At 38.4% G+C, this 18,057-nt stretch overlaps 1 long non-coding RNA gene and 1 pseudogene across 1 annotated transcript; one reads left to right on the forward strand and one right to left on the reverse strand.

Annotated features, from left to right (window-relative positions):
• Positions 1-649: 649 nt before the first annotated feature.
• LOC140934900 (uncharacterized) lies at positions 650-1,468 on the forward strand. The gene is made up of 3 exons (XR_012165136.1): positions 650-709; positions 1,104-1,174; positions 1,377-1,468. It is a non-coding gene; the product is annotated as an uncharacterized lncRNA (long non-coding RNA).
• Positions 1,469-10,571: 9,103 nt separating this feature from the next.
• Positions 10,572-11,557, reverse strand: LOC140934717 (C-X-C chemokine receptor type 2-like; annotated as a pseudogene).
• Between the last annotated feature and the right edge of the window lie 6,500 nt (positions 11,558-18,057).

Genomic DNA, 18,057 nt, shown 5'->3' on the forward strand with positions numbered 1-18,057 from the left:
ATTTAAGGGGAGAACTTTTTTCACTTTAATTTAATTTATTTTTAATTGCGTATAATTTCATTTAACATGGAAGAGACACTTCATGGATCTGTTAAATAAACTATTAATAGAATTATTACTATTATTATAATTGTTATTGTTGTTATTATCATTACTGATATACCACTAGATGACTAGATACCATAAAAAGATAATAACTGTAATGATTCAAATTGTATATTTCACTTAGTAAACATAGATTTGAACCTTGAAATTATTTAAGTGCTTGACTCTCCACTGTTATATCTTTGCAGGTTATAACAAGGCTTTTGCTGGACGCTTTATATATATATCTAAGTGGAGACGTCGGAAATGAATTTATTGTATTTATAGTGTAACTTTACGATTTTGCGCAGTTGTTGTTACAGGGAAAATGCTGTTTGAGGGTTCAGTGAGGGTCGACTTGTCTTTATTGACATGATTTTTTATGTCTCGGCCCACTAAGAATATCTGCTGATGGTCAGATATTTTAAATGGGCGTTAAACTTCATTTCTTATCTATATCCCTTATAGTTGCAAATCAAAATAGGTTGTATTAGTTCAATTTAAGTCTGTTGGTAACATCCTCTAAGCGCTTTTTTCTTTTTTTTTTTTAGCTTTTTTATTTTCTAGATTGAATCTGCCGCGTTAATTTTGTTCATCACGTGGGGAGGCGTTTTCTACGCTTCAGGTATAATGGATATAATTCTTTGCATTAATCCCCGGTTTTCTCCTTAGGCCTAGATATCGAGCACCACGAGGAGCTCGCCGAGGAGTTCGGATTGATATACTCTAGAATAAGAGCACAACATCGTATGAGTAGTACCCGGTGCGTTTGCTAGTGAGAGAATAGAGAACAAAGAAGTGAACGACTGAAATGAACTCATTTATCCCTATAGCAAACGGGAGCCAGTAATATAAGTTTCTTATATGTGCTTATTGCAAAAAGTACGGTTAAACCCGACAATGGTATTGGGCTTGGCAGAAGTACCTGAATTTTTTATCATTGAGATTCTCTGTATATATTTTGCTAACAGATATTTACTTTGGTTGTTATATTTACTGAGTTCAGGTTCCTTTTATAGTTTACAAAGATTGGAAAATCGTCATCCGGTGAAACCTGTACTAGCTGATGAAAAAGCACCAACAATGAAAGGTACGTATCTCTTGAGAAGAATTGGATAGCCCCAGTTTTTACAACAGGGTTCGAACAGAGGCAGTCCGAAGAATAGTAGGCTGTTAGACTGTAAATCACTTAATAACTAGCCAACACGAAAAACAAGAGCACAAAATAACCAGTACTCAAATTCTCCATTTCTACTGTGTACTGATAAACATTGCACTTTCTTCTGTTTTAGGACGTGTTTCTCAAGTTGGACATCAGAAGAAGTGCCTGCGTCTTACAATACGACTAAAGTGAAGATGTAGCGATCAAGACGAAATACTTTAATCTAATACTTTTTTCCAGTAATATAAAAGCTAAATAAAACTTTGTAGAATTCTGCTACAGTAGCGGTCAACATTTTCGAAGGAGGACTTTCCTTCTTACGGAAATGACTGCTACTGGGCAACAATAGCCTTTTTTTGTTATGAAATTATTAAGGATAGGTTTATTCGAAATATTTTTAATGTTGATCGTGAAATATGATGGGCTCTCGCCAACCTTTGGGGCAGTGTTGGTAACTTGCGAGTACTGTTGTCGACTTCTTCCGCTTTCGTTAATCTTCGTGTTCGTAAACGCTTAAATGAACACTCTCGCCATTTTTCGGGGGTACTTTCGGTAACTTTCGACCATTATCGTTGACTACTTCGGCTTGCGTTAATCTTCATATACTAAACTTACCATTACTTCGAACACGCGCTATGGTAAACGCTTAAATGCCTTTACAATATTGCGTTCAGTGAAATGAACACTCCCCCCATCTTTCGGGGATACTTTCGGCAACTTTTGACCACTATCGTTGACTTTTTCGGCCTGCGTTAAATCTTCATGTTTATCTACCATTTCTACGAACCGGCGCTATCATAAATGCCTATATACCTACTCTCGCCATCTTTCGGGGGTACTTTCGGTAACTTTCGACCACTATTATTAACTACTTCGACTTGCGTCGATCCTCATAGAGACTTCTACCATTACTTCGAACGCGCGTTATCGCCAACATGTAAACACTGTAATGTTAATGAACACCCTCGCAATCCTTCGGGGTACTTTCGGTAACTTTCGACCATTGTCGTTGACTACTTCGTCTTGCGTTAATCTTCATATACTTAACTTACCATTACTTCGAAAACGCGTTATGTTAAACGTTGAAATGCCTTTACAAATTGCGTTCAGTGAAATGAACACTCTCCCCATCTTTCGGGGATACTCATAAACGCCTATATACCTACTCTCGCCATCTTTCGGGGGTACTTTCGGTAACTTTCGACCACTATCATTAACTACTTCGACTTACGTCAATCCTCATAGAGATTTCTACCATTACTTCGAACGCGCGTTTTCGCCAACTTGTGAACACTGTAATGTTAATGAACACCCTCGCAATCCTTCGGGGTACTTTCGGTAACTTTCGACCATTGTCGTTGACTACTTCGGCTTGCATTAATCTTCATATACTAGACTTACCATTACTTCGAAAACGCGCTATGATAAACGCTTAAATGCCTTTACAAATTGCGTTCAGTGAAATGAACACTCTCCCCATCTTTCGGGGATACTCTCGGCAACTTTTTACCACTATCGTTGACTTCTTCGGCCTGCGTTAAATCTTCATGTTTACCTACCATTTCTACGAACCGGCGCTATCATAAATGCCTATATACCTACTCTCGCCATCTTTCGGGGGTACTTTCGTTAACTTTCGACCACTATCATTAACTACTTTGACTTGCGTCAGTCCTCATAGAGTCTTCTACCATTACTTCGAACGCGCGTTATCGCCAGCTCTTGAACGCTGTAATGTTAATGAACACCCTCGCAATCCTTCGGGGTACTTTCGGTAACTTTCGACCATTGTCGTTGACTACTTCGGCTTGCATTAATCTTCATATACTAGACTTACCATTACTTCGAAAACGCGCTATGATAAACGCTTAAATGCCTTTACAAATTGCGTTCAGTGAAATGAACACTCTCCCCATCTTTCGGGGATACTCTCGGCAACTTTTTACCACTATCGTTGACTTCTTCGGCCTGCGTTAAATCTTCATGTTTACTTACCATTTCTACGAACCGGCGCTATGGTATATGCATTTGCCACAATGAATACTCTCGCCATCCTTCGGGTTACTTTCGGTAACTTTCGACCACTATCATTGACTAATTCGGCTTGCGTCAATCTTCATAGAGAGTTATACCATTACTTCGAACGCGCGCTATCGCCAACTTGTGAACACTATAATGTTAATGAACACTCTCGCAATCCTTCGGGTTACTTTCGGTAACTTCTGACCACTATCATTGACTACTTCGGCTTGCGTCAATCTTCATAGAGACTTATACCATTACTTCGAACGCGCGCTATCGCCAACTTGAGGTTAGGGATGCTACCATGGTATTTAAATGCTTAAATGGACTTGCACCTCCATATCTTTGTCAGAAGTTTAAAACCCGATCGGAAGTGAACAAATGCAACACTAGGAATAGGGACCGCCTACATATACCACTCTGTAGGACGGCTGCAGGTCAGCGCGCGTTTACCTTCAGAGGCCAAAGGCTGTGGAATAGTCTCCCAGACGAGTTTCAGTCTATCAATAATTTAGATGTATTTAAAATTAAAATAAAACAGCATTTTTTAAGGGTATTCTTGGAAAACTAAGTTTTAGATATTTGACATTGTAAATTAAGCTGAAAAGCCTTTTTGAGGAGTTTAATAAAGTTATTATTATAATTATTATAATTATTATAATTATTATTATTATTATTATTATTATTATTATTATTAACTTGTGAACACTATAATGTTAGTGAACACTCTCGCGATCCTTCCGGGTACTTTCGGTAACTTTCGACCACTATCATTGACTACTTCGGCTTGCGTCAATCTTCATAGAGACTTATACCATTACTTCGAACGCGCGCTATCACCAACTTTTGAACACTATAATGTTAATGAACACCCTCGCAATCCTTCGGGGTACTTTCGGTAACTTTCGACCACTATCGTTGACTACTTCGGCTTGCGTCAATCTATATATAAACTTACCACTGATTACTTCGAACGCGTAGTATAGCAAATACTTAAATGCCTTTGCGAGCTTTGCGCAAAACCGACCTCCTGTAAATCTAAAAAAGGCCTCTAGCTGTCGCCATGATGTTGTAAACCAAATTTATACCGACTTGTTTAATGGTGTATCTTCTTTTCAACACTATGTATTTACATGAATGTTTTTGCGCTATTGTTAAACTTCCGTCGCTATTATCAATTATATTATGCTTTTGTTCTGTATAGAGTACTTTAGTAACCTTTATTTGCATGTCTAATACACTTTCGATCGCGCGATTCCGTACACTAGCGAACATGCATCAACTTCGTTAACTTAGTGTTAACCGATCTTGTAACCTTTCATTCTCGATCCTCAACTGTTTTCTTGGTTGCTTTGAGGGTAGAGGGTAGAGATTTACTTTGCGTTTAATGTGAATGAGATTTGATTAATGTATATAACGTTATACTTAATAAGCGCAATATGTAATATAAAGGAGTTGATAATGGATAAGCCACATAAAGAGTGTGGAATAGTGGGTTGTAAGCTATTGATTCTATAAATTTATACCGAGCTGCAACTGTTGAATTAATAAAGGGATTGACTTCTAAGGAAACTGTAATGATAAACCGGTGGGAAAATTAAATAAAAATTGTTTTAATCTGAAATTAAGCTTGCAAAATAATTTTCAGTAATGACAATTCAAAGCTTGCGTCTGGAGCGCTATCCATCTTGTGCCCGCAGGTCAAAGAAACAAAAGGAAACTTATAGAGCTGAGAAATAGATGGTTCACTCGACTGAAGCTTATTGTTCTGGTTTGCTTTCGAACCACAATGGGTATATGCGGTTTTAATTCAACAGCTCCTCTAGACCTCGTTGCCATCGAATTTCGTGTCCGCTCATCGTCTTCTTCGGCGTTCATGTTCGCTCCGAAACCAGATCCAGTTCGCCTCGAAAGCCATGCAAGCGCATGGAAATCTTATGACATGCAGTATACAATATTTTAATATTAACTCCCAACGGTTTATCTCCAGATTAGAGAGCTGGCAATCAGCATGGCGCCTTTTCTCGTTATTTAAGTATCACTGCTTCTCTCAATCTTCTTATTTCCTTATTTCCTTGGAAATCATCCCAAACAATGCAAGTTCTACGTAATAAGGGGGGAGGGGGAGGTTTTTGATAAACACTGTCTGAGGTGTTTATCTGAATTTCTTCAAAAATTAATATTATTTTAAATTTATTGCAAAGTAGATATAGCTCGGTTAAGTTAACAACCTGTATTTAATATTCTGTCTATCCAATACTGTTTATTAAACAATTCCTGACTTAAATTGTAAATAAAATTAAAATTGCAATGAGTATGTTAGTGTAAGTAATACTAATAATGTCCTAGTTTGTGTAATGGATACTGCATGATCTGATGTAATGTCAGTGCTTCGAATATAGGTCGTGCCAGCAAATGTAAACCTAAGTTTCAGATAAAGAGAATTAAACCAAACACCTGCTATTTTTGAATTTGTCAGCCCTGTTCTGGTTGCCTTCGCTCACTTTTATCTGGGAAACGCGAGAATAACTGGTAAAAACTGCCCAATTGAAACGGTGGCGTAAAAACTGAACATGCTGGTTTTTCTTTGTCCTCTTGGGTAGAGAGTAGATTCAAATTTTGAATACGCAGCGTCCACGTGGTCTGTGCAAGCCTCATAGAGAGGTCGAATTACGCCCCCTTCTCAAAAAAGCGCGGCACAACTTCGAATTCCCCCCCCCCCCCACCTCAACTTAACACCACGCCTTGTCCTCCTTCTGAATCAAAGGCCATTCACAACTTACTGTGAAGAATGAACCATTAGGGGACATCACGCGATCGGATGTTAAGGACATGGCCGCGAATAACAGTACTAAACAATTATTCAACGAAGTGGTACCGAGAAGGAAAGTGGCACGACTCACAGCGGGGTTTTATACATTTCCACCCTATATATTATTTAAAAGGCGACATGGCACTAGGCAATTCTATCCTACGAAATTCATCAAGTGAGTGCCAAAGCAAGGACCAACACAGTTTTATTGCACGTACAAACACAGACTGGAACTCTTTACCAAATGGTGTCATTGAAAAGCAGTCTGTGGAGGCAGAATGGCCGTCAAGTACCACCTTTAAAAACGCTGACCCCGGAACTTTTTATCATTTTATCTACTGAACACTCGCACTTTGATTATCTTAACATTTTCACCTGCACTTCTGCCGTGATAGGATATCCCCTTTGAAGATATATATCAAAATATCAAAATATAAAATATAATAAATATTAATTCTCTTCCTGGCTTCACCTGCTCATTTATCCACTCGAAAAACAAAACTGCCAGCAACGCAGACTAAACCTGAACAGAAAAGGCCGATCTGTTTGCTCCTTTCGCACTGGAATTACAACCTTGTTTAGTTCAGATGCTATGAAAAGTTGTAACTCCGGGCAAGAGATCAAGAGGTGAAGTGGTAGCAGCTGCTCTCACAGGACCTCTAACAGTGTTGATATAGACGTGGGACGGACAAACATCTGAGAACAAGGAAGGAATAAAGGTAGAAATAAATATCCGTGAAATGTACGTTTGGGCTAATTTAGGATACAGGCTCTGCGAAAAATTTGAACTATGCAAACTGCGTTGTACTTTCCTAAAAATTGAATACGCGGTGACCATGCAATCAGCTAACTAAATAAACAACCGAGCCAGGAATTTCTGTTAATATTTATTGCGAGTGCCTTATTTTCAGTTAACAACCTAGGAGGAAACATCCTTTAGTCTACTTCTTCTTGATCGTCAAGATCAAGCAAATAAAAAGACTCTGCCGTCAGGTTAGTTGTTTTATAGAATCCTGCCGGGGAATGGGCTGAATTGTTTAAAACGAGAACCTCCTTCACTCTAGTACTTTTTTAAATATAAAGAATTGGAATTTCTGAACTTTTTTTCTTTATTGATTAAAAATTGATAAAAAACGAGTACACACTTAAAGTACAATTGAAGGTAAAATGTTACCCAAAAATCTAGAGTATAAAATTCTAATTAGCTTGTTCAGCCTTGAAGGCTGGTTTTCACTAGCGACGGAGTCGGAGTCGTAATCAGAAGCGTAGAGCTTATGGTCTAGTGAAAACAGCGTTCCGATTCCACTTACGACTCCGTCGCTTACGTTCCGCTTATGATCTAGCGAAAACCAGATTGTCCAAGTCGGAAGCAGAAGCGGAAGAACTAAACCAATCACAAAGCGTGGGAACGAGCATTGTGATTGGTTTATCCTTCCGCTTCTTCTTCCGACTCCGACAATCTGGTTTTCACTAGATCATAAGCGGAACGTAAGCGACGGGGCGGTGAGCGGAATGGAAACGTTCCGATTCTTCTGATTCCGATTCCGTCGCGCTTATGACTCCACTTACGACTCCGATTTTTGATTTTCACTAGGTCAAAATTTCTCATGTAGTATTATAAATGGCCTAATCTTTAAGCCTGACAAATCAGCATGCAAAGCTTGTACGCTCGAAACTATATCAGAAGCCTGGCATACCGTATTTTTTTTCATCAACAAAAGATCAAACAAGTAAAAAGTAACGAGAGTAACGAGATAATGTTCCGACGTTTCGGCGACTTCATGAAGCTATTAATAGTAATACATGAAAAGCGGATTGGTTATATGAACAGGAAGTTGAAGGAGTATGTTTTATTATTACCCAATCTCCTCTTGCTTTTATAACAAAAATTTACCTTCTGACATCATCTGGCAACCTTTTGACAACGATAAGCTTTATTTGATAATAACGATATATTTATTTAATAGATAGAAGGACTCCGCCGTTGAGAAGGCTGAGAAGGTCCTTCTATTATAAGGAACAGTCAACGGCGCGAGTTCAAACTCCTTCAAAATCGCTCAAAAAACCGCTTTTGAGGCAAAAAGGCGACTATATACCTCAGGTAAGTAACTGAAAGTATATTTATAATTGATATATATACATAGTTAGCGATATATCGGTATAGATGAGGCAAACGGTAAATCCAGGACATTTACTATAAAATAACAATCGGCTACACAAACAGATTGTGTGGGCCCCCTGTTGGTTCGCTCGATTCTTTAGTATAAAAACAAAGGCGATGCGCGGTATCAACCGTAAAATTTAACTACAATCAACAATCGAGGTCACAAATAACTCCTCTTCGCCCTGTGTTTGGAGACGGCTCGCCGCAATCCAGGTCCAATCCTGGCCGCAATCAACATGTGCTTTAACAATAGGACGGATGGTTTCGCCACGTGACCGCAGCGCGCAAAGAACTTTTCTATCGCGATATTGGCGCGTAATAAGGCTCTGTCACAATAGCAGCTAAATAGCGAACTACTGAAAATGTATGAAAGGAAGATATTTCGAACGCTCCCTGAACGCTGGTTTCAATGCAACCAAAGAGAGGTGAGATATCTTAGGTTGGAACTCGAACTTCTATTTATCATTTCCGTAAGGCGTACCTTTAGATGTAATAGGAGGACTCTTTTGTAAATCACTTATCAGTGAAATTAATATCCTCAATAAAGATTATTATTATTATTATTATTATTAATATCGAATATCCGGTTATGGGGCTTTTAACCGGGTTCACTAATTGCAGATTTGTGTCAAAATTTGACAATACATTGTAAGTTATGTCAATTAGAATTTTCGAATTTGTTTTCACTCATAACCAGTTTGAATTGCCGAATAGCTGAAACTACATTTCAAAACGTGCTTAGAGATTTACACGAATAAAGCCAGAAGTAGTTAATTGATAAACCGATAATCACCGATAATCGATAGTAATGGATATCAATCATCGGTGAATATCGATTTCCGATATCGATCGATAGAAATCGCTAACCCTCTAAGTCTCAATAGTGACCAACATCAATTTTCTCTTAACAATATCCATACATTGTCATAAAATTAGGTTATGACAATTAATAAAATGATCACCTAAGAGAAAATGTCTTGATCTTTTGTCAAATTCTCTCAACTTATCCTTATAAGGAAATGTATAGAGACCAGTTTGAAGAATTTGTATGTGGATATTGGGGCTTAAAAGGTTAAAGGAAAAAAGTTGTGACTTCGATTAATATCGATGATTTTCCGATAGAAATCGATAGTGTTTTTTTATCGCTTGTTATCGACTACTATCGCGATTGTTATCGATTTTGTTACTTCGATTTCTATCGATTTCGACGTCAATCGATATTAATCGGCCGATTAAATGGATTAATATCAATGATATCGATTGATTTCCGATATCGATTTTTATCGATTAACCACGTCTGGATAAAGCCATGCTGATCGAGTCATCTACTCATATGCTACGTTGTTAACTGATCGATAGCCTATGTGTGCACTTAGGAGAATAATTGTTCCTTTGAAAACATGACACGTTAAAGTAATTCATTTTAAAATACGTATAGTTTAATCAAGCCAGTCTAAAGCTGTTTTAAGTCTCTGTACCAAGGCGTACCGATCTTTAGAAATCGGTGGATGTCTGATTAAGGAGCTACTATTAGCCTGCGTAGCAAACGTTTCCGTGCGGTGTAGGAACAAAAAACGAGGAACGAGAGTCAAAGACCGCGCGAAAAATGGCGCAAGTAAAAGAGCTGGGAGGGGTGGGGAAGAAAGGAAGGAAACGCTTGCAGACAAACCCCAGGATTTTGAAAACCGCCCACTTGGCCTGTCATGCCTGAGTGCGCGCACCGACATTTGATGCTGTCAACAGCTGTCATAATTGACCAATAAAATAATTGGCCTTCGTGGAGCGGAAACGAGGACGCGTGTATGAAACCAAAATAATTTTTCATGGACGCGTTAATGGTGAACCCATTCTTTTGGTCGCCATATTCGAGCTTTTTTTTTGAAGCCAAAAAGTGGTCAGTCTAATTCACCATATCTTACAGACCATCGGTAGCCATCACCTCATAACTTAACGGCTATTGTTGTATCCACCTTATAATCAATCATGACTTTACGGTTACCTTTCGATCGGATAACAATCGGACGAAGAGGCAGCCGCTTACTTTTTGATGGGCTTATACACAAAGGGCCTTGAGGTAGCTGACTCAGTTTTGGATCGGATTGTAAACTTTGGGCCTATTAGCCGGCATTGCCAACTTCTTTTGACATAGAAATCGCAGATTTCCTTTTTTCCTTTTTCTGCAAGTGCGTTAATTGGATTAGCACACTATGATGAGGTCAGAATGCAACGTGGATTGAAAGGATGAAAATGAGTTTATAAATTGAATGAACGTTAACCTTTCACACCGAACTTTTGTATGAAGCAGTGAGTTTAAAATGGTATATTTTTTAGGTAGAACCGGAACTTTTTCTGTCACCTTGCTCGTGCATTCGTCTTTGCCTGACAGCACTTGCCCCTGTTGGAGCTTGCCTGAAAGTGAGACGTGTGATGATTCGACGTAGATACTGCCTAAAGTTCAAGTTTTCTCCGTAAATTCCATACAAGATCGGGTCGAGCACTGTGTTTAACATAACGAGAAGCTGAGACGCTCTCCAAACGTGTCCTTCGCTTAACAAATGGAAGTACATCAGCGTTCGAACAATCATGAAAGGAGACCAACATATTATAAACGCTAAAGTGAGAGCGGCCAACGTTTTGGCAACTTTGCGATGCCGATTCGTGTATGACGTCGCAAAAGCGTTTTGTGTAGGAAAAACGCGTCTACTCGAGCGTATGAGGGCTAGGAAAATAGCCGTCTGGGCATAGATCATGTACACTAGAGGAACGATGAAAAAACAAACAGCATGAATACTGTAGTAAATCTGTCTTCCTAAATCCCCAAACGGTCTGTTTGTACAGATAATCTGACCACTTAAATCTAGTGTCACGACTTGATAGGCATAAAGCAAAGGAGAACAAACTACAAGGCTTCCTAGCCACAAAGCGACCACTTTCCTTTTCGCGCCTTCCGCGTCACTCAACCGCGCATTGAAGGGATAGAGTACGGCCTTGATTCGTTGAAAGCTGATCAGCACCAGGGTCATTATGGAAGTTGTATAGCATGCTTCGATCCAAAAACATTGTATCTTACAAGTTACCTGACCGCCAACCCAAGTCCAAAGAAAACTTATAGTGTCCAAGATACTCAGCAATGCAAAAGTAAGGTCGGCAATGGCGAGGTTGCCTATGAACCATCTCAGCGATGAAGATCCACTTCTTTTGTAACAAACTGATAACACGAAACAATTTCCGTGATCGCAAACGTGTAGGCAAAGAAGTAAAAACAGGATCCAAAGATAACCAGCGGCAGGGAAATTCCGTCGTTTTTTGCCATATCGATGCGAATGCCGCTAGCAGCCAGTAAGTACTTGTTTATTTAGTGTCTTAACACAGTCACGACGTCATATTTATTCAAGCAAAGCCAATCTTCCTTCCATTTGACGTTTGACGTGGTAAAATTGATCTGAATACGTTTTAAAGGTATCTGTCAATAATAAAAAATAATTATTGTTTTGGTTAAAATGACGGTTGGCATCACAGCCCCTGGTCTGTATTTTCACGATTACACTCTACTTCATGCTGCTTCTCCTCTATCCCCAACCATCGGTTTGAGAAATGTTTTCTATTTTTATTTCCTTATTTTTTCATGTGATTTAAATTTAAGTGATAGCACGGAGATATAAAAACCTTAAAACGTAACATATTTATTAAAAAAGAAAACGTATACTTATTAAATTTTGCAAAAAGGAAATTGATCATAGTAACAGATTAAAATGTCTCGCAGTTGGGAAACTCTTCTAAATTTGTCGGTGATACCCAATGCATTCTTTATTGTGTTCTAGCTTTTTTTAATACGTCGGTTTTCATTCAATGACACAATGGCCCTCGTGGGAAAAACACATCCCTTTTTGTCGATTATGATTTCCTATGTATAAATCACTTGATGTATTGTTTTCCAAATGCAGGTAATTAGCGTCTGCAAAAATACGCACTCGCTGACTCAGTGATTCACCTTAAAAAATCAATGATCGGATGTCTAGGCATGAATATCATGTTCGTTTTTGGAAAGCCTATGAATCAATATACCCGGCGGCTGAGTTAGCATCTACGAGCAATTTTCCGAGGTATCTATTTACCGTTGTATCGTCTTTCTGTGGAACATCGTGTGGTCTCTCCTCAGCCAAGCTCAGCAAGCTTTTAAGCTTTAAATAACGTACATTTCAACTCCGCTGCGTTCTTTGCTTAAAATTAAAGTAAAACCATGATTCATTGCCATCACGGCTTAGTGAGATAAGTGAGACACAACTTTGTAACCACCTCTAGTCAGATCAGTCGCGAAGAGCAATTGTGTAGCTTTTGAGCCCCTTAGTGTGCTTTATTTTATTGTAACACATGTTTACTGATCGGCACCTGAACAGCTGGGATCTTTTGGTTTTGATTTGAAATTGTATCTAATTAAGAAGGAAAATTTATCGTGAAAATTCTACCGTCGATACTGATATACAGTCTATCCACCAAAGTATCCGAGGGTATTCTCTTCAGGTTTAATCTTTGATTTCTTTAGGATAAATCGGTATTCCATTAGGTTCTCTCTGAGAAAACAAAATTTCAGTAGAGATTAGATCACTTAGATTGAAAAGTTATACAGTCTTAGAAGTTATGTCAATCAATCACAATTATATTATCCCATATCCAATTCTGAGTCCGATACCTCGAAGTTAACTAAAAAGCACCGTATATAGATCTCGTATTTTTAGCGCAGCCCTTCAATGTCTGAATTTTGTCTGAAATACTCCTTTTTTAATGCTTGATATATTACTTTCAATGCTTCAACACATTCTGCTCAAGACTTCTAAAATAAATTCAAAGTTTACTTCGTTCGCAAGACCATGTTAGGGACTTTAAGATCCAGCGGCGTGACGGCAACGAGAACGTCTCTTAAGGCTTATAGTTAATTAAAAAGTGAATTTGCGTTCTTTCAATCTTTATCGCAATCATTCTTAGCCACTTTCTTTGTCAAATGTAGGCGAATCCTCCTGAAGTTGAATTCCAAGGGACCATATCTCCAAGGGCAGAAAAAGAAATAAAATTTTGTCGTTGCTTGTTTTCGTTCTCCATGCTGTAAAACGCGAGCTTAGACAATTTCACGTCGTAGTCGTAGGAAAACGGCAAAGAAATGTACAAAAAAATATGATGCAGATGCGAAGTTGTTTTGCTTATTTAACCAAGAGAGCGTTTTCACTCACGCGGCCATCATCTATTGCAATTTATTGGAAAAAAAGAAAGTTTTTGCATAAGAAAAGAGTTCAACTCCCACAAGATTTACTTTGGACACCAACATGGCGCCGTTTCATTGTTTTGGGACACCAATATGGCCGCCTTGACGTCATGTGAAAACACTCTATAGTTTTTAGACGTTCTTGTTGCCGTCTCGTCGTTGGATCTTAAAGTCTCTTATATCTGAGCGACGCGACGGCCACAAGAACGTCTATTAAAAAAATATAGGCTTAATAAGGAAAACGAACGACAACTTCGCAATTGCATCACACTTTTTTGTATATTGCTTTGCCCGTTTTTGCACGACTACGACGTAAAAATGCCTTTAGTAATTTTGCGTTTTATCGAGAACGTAAACAAGCAACGACGAAATTTTAGTTCTATTTTTGAACTTGGATACGGTCCCTTGAAATTCAACTTCAGGAGGGTTCGCTTACATTTGACAAAGTAGGAGGGTAGGAATAATCGCGATTAAGACGGAAAGAACGATAATTAACTTTATAAGCGTCGTTTTCGTTGCCGTCGCGTCGTTGGATCTAGTCCCTATTAAATGGTAATTATGTGATCGGTAGTGTTTCACATGTTTATGGCTCTTCCTCTTATGAGTGTTGAAAAATTCCATTTACCTTTTGATTAAAGAGGAATGAAACCCTGTGCCTAGAAATAAAGAAAAAACTTTTTATCAAAAATTCAATTACTTTTCTCTTTGATGGTCTTCATTTTGAGAAGTTTCTATAGAAGCTCTCTCGCTCTTAACGGCGATCATCTCTTTATGCGCAAAGCGAAACCCCACAGCGAATCACCTTAACCTTAAGAAGTTGCTTTGTGCCGACAGCCGTACACAACAACGGCTGATTTTTTTTTATTATGATTCGACTTTTGCTTTGTTGATTTTTAATTCTAGATTGCCGATCTAATAACTGTGATTTGAGTGGCGCATGATTTTGCACGTCTGGAATTTCTGATTTCTTGTTGTTATTTTTTTTAATTCCACCGTACCTAAAAGATGGCGACTGGTACATTTAACCACAAATCTTAGTGCATGAAAACCATTAAATTGCTCATAAAAACGCACAGAAAAGTTTTATAAACTTCAAACCTAGGATAGGCAATGTTGCTATTACAGCGACAATTTGCCCCGCCCCCCTCAAAAAAAAATATGACTTTATGTGTAATTGGCCGTGTTAGGTTCGAAAGGAATTGTGGTTTAATGTACAGCCGCCCTCTTTTTCCGTACGGCGGATTGCTCATCTTGGATTTTCCATCAGTCACTCTGATGGGTATGATTTTGCGTTGTTGATTTCTAATTCCAGATTGATCTAATTACAGTCTTCGCATCAGTCGAATTCTAAAAATAACTGATAGTCCATTCTCATTGCTCAAGGCTATATTTAAGGATTGAAGCTGTTTCTTGTCGCCTACGTTGCTACGGATAGCAAGGATTGACATGGAATGAACCTTGAAAAAATTGGGCCAACTTTTTCAAGTTTAATGTCATACCTACAAAAATCACCAAAAAAAGTGTCTTAAGGCTAGTGCTCCGTGCTCCCTGATGGAATTTGTTTGATATCTTCTAGACTACCATCCTCTACAGGTGCATTTTGTGTTAGGGCACCAAGTAATGCACGCGGCCTCAGCAAAGAATTGGCCTAACACAACTACAATATCCTCGTGACCTGAGCCCCTTTAATTTAACCCTTTTACTGTCAGAGTGCTTGAAGGAGTTTTGCAAGGTGACTCTAACTTTTGAGTCTGCAGACCAACTCCTATGATGTGACCATTCAAATGAAACCTCTTCAGCAATACTTTCACATGGTGCTATTTATTTAGTATGTAGTTCTAACTTTTGAGTCTGTGGATGAAATCCTATGGTGTTACCATTCAAATGAAACCTCTTCAGCAGTACTTTCACATGGTGCTATTTATTTAGTATGTAGTTCTAACTTTTGAGTCTGTGGATGAAATCCTATGGTGTTACCATTCAAATGAAACCTCTTCAACAGTACTTTCACATGGTGTTATTTATTTAGTATGTAGTTCTAACTTTTGAGTCTGTGGATGAGATCCTATGGTGTTACCATTCAAATGAAACCTCTTCAGCAGTACTTTCACATGGTACTATTTATTTAGTATGTAGTTCTAACTTTTGAGTCTGTGGATGAAATCCTATGGTGTTACCATTCAAATGAAACCTCTTCAGCAGTACTTTCACATGGTGCTATTTATTTAGTATGTAGTTCTAACATTTGAGTCTGTGGATGAAGTGTTACCATTCAAATGAAACTTCTTCAGCTGCAGTACTTTCACATGGTACTATTTTTTTAGTATGTCGTTCTAACATTTGAGTCTGTGGATAAAATCCTATGGTGTCACCATTCAAATGAAACCTCTTCAGCAGTACTTTCACATGGTACTATTTTTTTAGTATGTAGTTCTAACTTTTGAGTCTGTGGATGAAATCCTATGGTGTTACCATTCAAATGAAACCTCTTCAGCAGTACTTTCACATGGTATTATTTGCTTAGTATGTAGTTCTAACTTTTGAGTCTGTGGATGAAATCCTATAGTGTTACCATTCAAATGAAACCTCTTCAGCAGTACTTTCACACGGTGCTATTTATTTAGTATGTAGTTTTAACTTTTGAGTCTGCGGAAGAAATCCTATGATGTGACCGGCATCAAATGAAACCTCTCCGCCTGTACTTACACATGGTGCTATTTGTTTTTCAAAATTTCACAAAATGAAATTTCGGAATCTTTGGTCGAAATTGAATGAAAAAAAATGAATGGTTTAAGAGATGTTTCTGGATATACCATCTGAAATGCACTCGCTTGGTGTCTTCTTTTTTTTTTAGTACCAAGAAGGAATAACAAATTAAATTACTGCTGATTATAAAATCTAGTTATGGCCGTTCAGAGAACTAATTTACACTTATCCGAAGTCACTCTGATGGGTGTGAACAGAGGGCGTCATTTTACTTTTCACGTCAGTGACAGGTAATTAATAACTACAAAATTTACTCACGTTTTCATAATTTTTAATAAAAGAAAGTATGCAGTTTTATAAACAAAATATTTAAACACTAGTACATTAGCAAGCATCCCTATTCCACGCAGTTTTCAAAAAGCTTCACCGCACCAGTTCCATTTTCCTGTCGTCTTTGTGGTAAAATACCCAATGTTCAACACTTCCCAGATTTAGAACGCTTTTTTTAACTAAATCATCACCAATCATCACCTGTGTCGCATAGGTGATGATTGACTCTTCCCTTACTGTCACATTTATAGTGTTCTCCAAGAAATCAAAGGCTCCAGCAAGCCTACCTTGCATATCCGAATGTCCAATGAGTGTGCTTCTTTTAATTAGAATTAACAACAGTGTTGTCCACCTGACGCTAAATTCATCCACAAAACACATCAGACACAAGTAATTTTAACCTGTCAGAACTCAGTGAGCAACGTCATGTGGAAGGAAAGTTAGTCTTTGGGAAACCAACAGCAAAAGAAATTTGTCTTTCAGTTTTTCAAAGAGGACTAAATTGTTTGACCGAGTTATTGTCATTTCCATCAAATCAAATCATGACAAGTGATAATTTTCCATTTCCCTTGCTGGTGGCCTATATTGTGTTTTTCTTCTTGACATTTACTCTTTCCGTGGTCGGTAACACTTGGGTAATTCTCAACTGTTGGAGAGCGCTGAAGAGGAACAAGGTTTCTTTGACATGGTGCATACTGAATTTGGCAGCTGCAGATCTTCTTTTTACGTTTCTAACTATTTTCAACGGCATTGCGTTTTTGTGGAATTGGATAGGTGGCGATGTTCTTTGTAAATTACAGGGATTCTCTGTCGAGACGACCTATACTGTCTCAATAACAAACCTTGTACTCATAAGCTACCAGAGACTTACGGCCATTACGGATCCCCTGAAGACAAGGGCAAGAAATATCTCGAATAAAGAATATCGAAAAATATTACTTTTGTGGGGAACTGGTGTGCTCGCCTGCTCACCTTTACTTTTCTTGTATCAGACAAGAGTCATCCAAGAAAAAGAAAAAACAGAATGCGATAACTTGGCATTGGGAGGTATCGCTCGAAAGGTATTCTACAGCTTGCATGCCTTATTTTTCTTTGTTTTTCCATTGTGTTACATGGTTTATTCACAAAGCAAGATATTCCGCGCTTTGCGCAAACAACGAATTGTGCCGCGGACACTCCAAGGAGCCGAAATCTCCAGGAGACGTCATAGAAAGGTTGCCAAAACTCTTTTAGCTTTAACAGTTGTGTTTGTTTTGTGCTGGTCTCCATTCATGACCACGAGAACTTTGATGTATTTTGACTTAGCACGACCAGACATGATATGGAGGGCCAGCCAGCTGTTGCTTTGTCTAAATACAGTGCTGGATCCCATAATGTACGGTGTTTATGGAAGAAACCTCAAAAACGTTTGGCGAGTATCTTGCTGTTGCAAGTCGCCATTAAGCAGACAACCGAGTTTTCCGTCGGTCCTGGACAGAACAAATATAGCAGTACTGGCCTTAAACCAGACAGCTGAACAC

Source organism: Porites lutea, chromosome 4, assembly GCF_958299795.1.
Source record: "Porites lutea chromosome 4, jaPorLute2.1, whole genome shotgun sequence".
NCBI classification, from domain to species: domain Eukaryota; kingdom Metazoa; phylum Cnidaria; class Anthozoa; order Scleractinia; family Poritidae; genus Porites; species Porites lutea.